The sequence below is a fragment of the Apis dorsata genome, unplaced genomic scaffold (genome assembly GCF_000469605.1).
Source record: "Apis dorsata unplaced genomic scaffold, Apis dorsata 1.3 scaffold_527, whole genome shotgun sequence".
In the NCBI taxonomy this organism is placed as follows: Eukaryota; Metazoa; Arthropoda; class Insecta; order Hymenoptera; family Apidae; genus Apis; species Apis dorsata.
This window is the reverse complement of record NW_006263750.1, coordinates 984,948-990,125: the sequence shown is the minus strand read 5'-3', so window position 1 is coordinate 990,125 and position 5,178 is coordinate 984,948. Positions and strand designations below refer to the sequence as shown.

At 39.2% G+C, this 5,178-nt stretch overlaps 2 long non-coding RNA genes across 4 annotated transcripts in view; one reads left to right on the top strand and one right to left on the bottom strand.

Moving 5' to 3' along the window:
* Positions 1-5,178, bottom strand: part of LOC116186254 — a 441,761-nt gene that overhangs the window by 152,028 nt on the left and 284,555 nt on the right. The gene's annotated exons all lie outside the window — the stretch shown is intronic.
* LOC116186255 overlaps positions 3,956-5,178 on the top strand; it is a 19,882-nt gene continuing 18,659 nt past the window's right edge. The window contains exon 1 of the long non-coding RNA XR_004151214.1: positions 3,956-4,023. This is a non-coding gene — a long non-coding RNA (uncharacterized LOC116186255). The remainder of the gene's footprint in view (positions 4,024-5,178) is intronic.

Sequence of the window (5,178 nt, the reverse complement as noted above, 5' to 3'; positions counted from 1 at the left end):
AAAAAAAAAAAAAAAAAATGGAAGGAAAAAAAAAACAAAAAAGAAAAAACGGAAAATCGAAAGGATGAAAAATAGATGCACCATCTAACCATCGCCTTGAATACAGCCATTGATAAAGGGAAGACAGCTTCTTCGCCATGACCGGGCGGCGATTAAAAATAATCCCGGCCGCTTCATTGCTCGTGGCTCGTTGACGAATGATCTTATTAAGAGATTAAATTTAAAAGAACCACCTCGTTCCCTCGTTTCTTAATATTAATACAGTTTTCGAGAGATCGCCCGAGGAATCGTACATTTTTTATCGGTTTATAATGACGGTAAGTAACGAAGTTAAACCGGCTCCTTTTCTTACTATACTTATTATTTCTATTTTCTTTCTTCGTTCTTTAATCTTCCACTCTCTTCTATTTTTTTCTCGATTATTATCTTCGATAAAATTAACAGAATTGTACTTACTTAATACAGTATCGTTACAGTTTCGTCGATACATTTCAATTTCAATTGTGATTATTAGAAAAGAATCCGACTGAATCGAGAATCAAATTAAGATTTTTCGACAATTATTCTATCTACGTTATCCAGAGCAGATTAGATTAATTTTTCTCTCTCCTCTAATTTATATACGTAAAAATGTTCAACGTCTTCGTGAAAGAAACACGAACAAAAAAAAAAAATACAATTTAAATCTGTGAATAAATCCTCTTCTTCGAATGTCATTCATCCTCACAGATTTATTCGCAATGTTTCACGAAGCTCATGGAATACCTGGTAATTCGGTGTCTCTTGGTTAATTAGAAAGCAGGGCGACAGTACAGCGGCGAGAAAGGACGACGAGGGATGTATTGGACGGAGGCGGAAGTTGAGCTCCCCTTTTCATGAAAAGAGCGGCGACCAAAGGAACAAAACCGAACGGTCTTTGAACCTAGGACCGATAAGACGCTGGCATCTTCTTAAATGGCCGAGATCCGTATCTCTGTGTTTAATATTAACCGTATTCCTTTTGATATTCCTACAAGGCAACGGTGCACTTTCGCCGGTGTCTTAACGGGTTAATGTCGGATAAAAGAGATCTCGAGACGATGCGACGAGACGAAGAGGCGAGCGTCGAGGACGCTTTGACGAATTCTTTCTCGCATCCACTTTGGCGATTGCCGCCCGGTTTATCTCGAGTCATTTATCCGTGGAGAGAAAGAGAGAGAGAGAGAAAAAGAGAATGAGATCGGATCTGTCTGAGGAACGTTGAACCTCACGATGATGTGGGAAGCTGCGTTGTTGCTGCATGAGTAGAATTACGTAAGATAAATCCGTCTGACATTTTACTGTCCGCGACGAGAGGGTGTATGCATTTAATCTTTTCAGAATTTGACGATGTCTCGAGTTGAACGGAGGAAATGTTGCTGATGATTCGGTATTTTATTAAGTTTTATCAACCAATGATTATTTTCAACTAAACTTATTTAATATAATAATGTTTGGAATGTGCAAAGAATTTTTAATTTCGTTGTAATAGAAAGAGAGAGAGAGAAAGAGCGGAACAAATTTATTACATTATAAATTAATTACGGGAGATGTAAAATCATTTCTCTTGAAAACGTCTTCCGGTTGTTCGCGAGGAATGTTGTCTTTTATAATTCCTTCATTCATAAAGATGATTCGTGGCGGACGCTTATCCCTGACACAAGGGTTGAAAACAATTCGCCCGGGTGATTGATGAGAGAGATTTAATGGTTCAACTTGGCAACCAAGTTGAGATAAAAGCGATTCTCATCCCAGTTTGCTGTTTTCTTACGCAATGCGTACCGGGAACAAAAAGAATTGGGTCAAACCTTGCTATTCTTTTCTCGATTACCCTCTGATGAAATTCTTATTTGTTATTCGAACGATCGATATAAAGATTGATTTAAATGGGACGGTAATTGTATGATAAATCGAACAATTTCGCAAATTGATTAAATACATTTCTTAAACGAGATCATCAAAAATTTGTATAACTATAAAATTGTAAATTCATAAAATCAAAACAATCATATCAAAACGAATTCACACCAAAGAATTTTACCTCATTACTTAAATCCAATCCAACATTTTCTTCACTGCGACAAATATCCGTATCATAATTTGGAACATCCCGATTAAACGGATCTAAAAATTTGTTGATAATTCTCTGAGGATAAATAATCACGCGGTTGAAGCAATTTCATCCTAATTACTTCACATCTCCGCGACATCATTTCTGTCACGAGGGTGGATGAGAGGCGCGCGAAGAGAGGAGGGCACAAGTGGTACGTGAAAATCCCGACCTATGAAATTCCCCAGTCCGGGAGCTTTTATCGTGACGCGTCTGGCGTAAACTATTTTTACCCCGGATACGGCCGATGCTCGTTGGCCGGCGTAATGGCCGATTAAACGCGGTCGAGAGCTAGCCTGCAGGTAAACAACGAAAGAGGAACTACTCGAGGCACCCGTGAATGCGGACGAGCGCGTTTCAGTTTTGCGGATTACGCGGATAGAGATCTTGATATCTGGAAAATTATTCCGTGAAAGACTCTATATTCGCTAAAGAGAGAGAGAATTATTGTGTAATCAAAAGGAAATTCGTTTTCCCTTGGAGAAACGAATACTTTGGTGTATTTAATTTTTCGTTTCACGATAATTAAATTATTATTTATAGATAGATCATTGATGGATAAAACATTCTTTCTACGTTGTTATAATGTAATTATTACGTTGTGAATTCTCGTAAAATAGAAATATATATACGATTAGAGAAATGAAATTTAAATATTTCGTTGATGTTTTCTTGCATATTTGAGTAATTAACGACATCACGCAATTAAATATCTTTAAATTATTTCAAATTATTATTAAATGCACACTTTACGCAACAAATTCGACCATCAAAAGAAGAAGAAGAAGAAGAAGAAGAACACTTAAGAAAGAGTCATATACGATCCCCGGGAGAGAACGATGTAATGAAACTTCAGCTTAAGAACGCATTAAGGAACGAACACCTCGTAATCAACGGCCCTTCCAGCTTGCGCCGCATTCTGTCGCGCACTTTTCACTTGAATATCGCCGAGACGGACGCGTTTCCGCCGATTTATCGCGGTTTATCTCGGATATACGCTCGATCACCGATGCATCACCTGTTCTCCCCGTCATATGTCGGGGCGAATGAGCACATTGAAACGAGGATTTAATTATCCTTCGAGCGAACGATCTCCCTCTTCGTCGAAGGATATGTATCTCGTCCTTTCGAGGAACGAACAGCGGATGGTATCGCGAACCGCGGTTAAATCGCGGACAGGTTCCAAGGGGACAAGCGTTAAAAACAGGGGGAAGTCGATAAAGCCGGAAGACGAGTGGAAGGTGAGACCACGATCGAGTTTTACGAGCGGTTTTGCCGCAACGATTTTCGACAGGAGAATTGTCGTGGCCGGTGGCGTGCGCAACTTTTTTACCCCGTTAAGACAACCGACGACAGAGGGAAAAACAACGTTTCGCCCGTTTCCCCGACATCGCTCCACGTTTTATCGTTTTATCGCCGTGTTTAGGTAAGACGGTGTAAAACTCACTCGCTTCTGCCGAGATTTAACTGTTATCCGGGAAAAGAGGGATAGATGTAACTGCAAATGGACCATACATGATGAAAAGATGTTACGTTTATCACGTTTATTGCGTTATTTCGTATTTCTCGTTCTTCGATTGTAGCGATGTGGAATTTTTTTCTTTTTTCTATCAAAATTTATTCGTTCTTTATTTGATTTTGTTCAAAAAAATTGTTTAAAATAAATTTAAATAATATATATATTTAAATTATATATACATATTAATAATATATATATTTCTACGAGCACAATGTGACGATACGGTATGGAAAATATTACGAGCAACGATTATAAACACGAACGCGGCACAAGAAACGATAACATTGGCGTATTGTTGACATTCAAATTATCGATTTAACGGAGTCGTTTTCGGGACACGCAGCAGAACGGACGTGTTGCTCTTCGTTCCTCGTAAGTATATTATATTATTTAATAGATTAATTAATTTCGTTTAAATAATTATAAATTATTATTAATTATTGCGATTATTGTAAATAAAAACGCATCGTGAAAGAACGAGTGGATGCAAAAATTGTGGATAAAAAATTTTGAATGTAATTTTCTTTAAATATTTGAGTTACGACATCGAAGTTTTTTAACTAGTTTGAGTAATGACGAAGAATAAGAGTTTAATCTATTTTCCATTCGATCGATTCGAAACCGAACACCGGAAATTGATGCTTCTGTAACCATTCAACCACGCACAGTGCCCACTTTTTTTAATTGTCTTCGTCCTTCTATTAAGTCTAGCCAGACCATTACTCACGCTAGTTGGTTCTACACAAATTGATTCCAGGATAATTAGAAACGAGAAACACCTACAACGAGCTTCCTCTCACACATGCATCTCTATTATACCCGGTGTACGTCTTTTTTCGAAGGAAAGAGCAGTTGAAACAAAACACAAGTGTAGTTCGAGCTTTTCGAGTTCTAACCGGTTCGGTCGAAGTCGAGCTCAAAGTGCAATTTCTCCCTTAATCCGGTCCAGCTTGGATACCATTCGGCCAACTTTAACTAATTTTAACCGAGCTGGGGGTCGCTCCACGATGGTCACTTTCCTCCTCTGTATATCGAAGTTTAGCTAGAACCACGGAATTACTTCGAGTTTCGGACTAAACGTTCAACGTGTCCGCTCATGTCCGCTTAACTCGTCCCTAAAATCATTCTCCTCTCGAAGAACCTCCATTTTCCAAAAGTTATTCCCCTCCCCTCCCGAGTTTCATCAAACGTTACAAACTCGAATCGAACCTGAATGATCGCTGTGCCGTGGAATTATCGCGTCGTTAGCCAACGATATGCCAACGTTACCAGCATTCCCGTTGTGTCGCGCATTTTTCATAAACGAGGCTCGAGAATTCCAGGGCGTTACACTCCCGAGCCTTGTCCTTCGTATTTGCGTATCGACGTGTCGTTAAACGCGATTATTTATCTTCGTCAAACGCGTCGTTCATAGGACGACACTCCCGCAGCGAGGCTGCCAAAGAAGCACGAGCTCGCGCTTATGATATATCGCGGCCCATTCAACTTTTGTGTACAAACTCTTGTAACCTCGACGCGTTGTGGTTCTTCG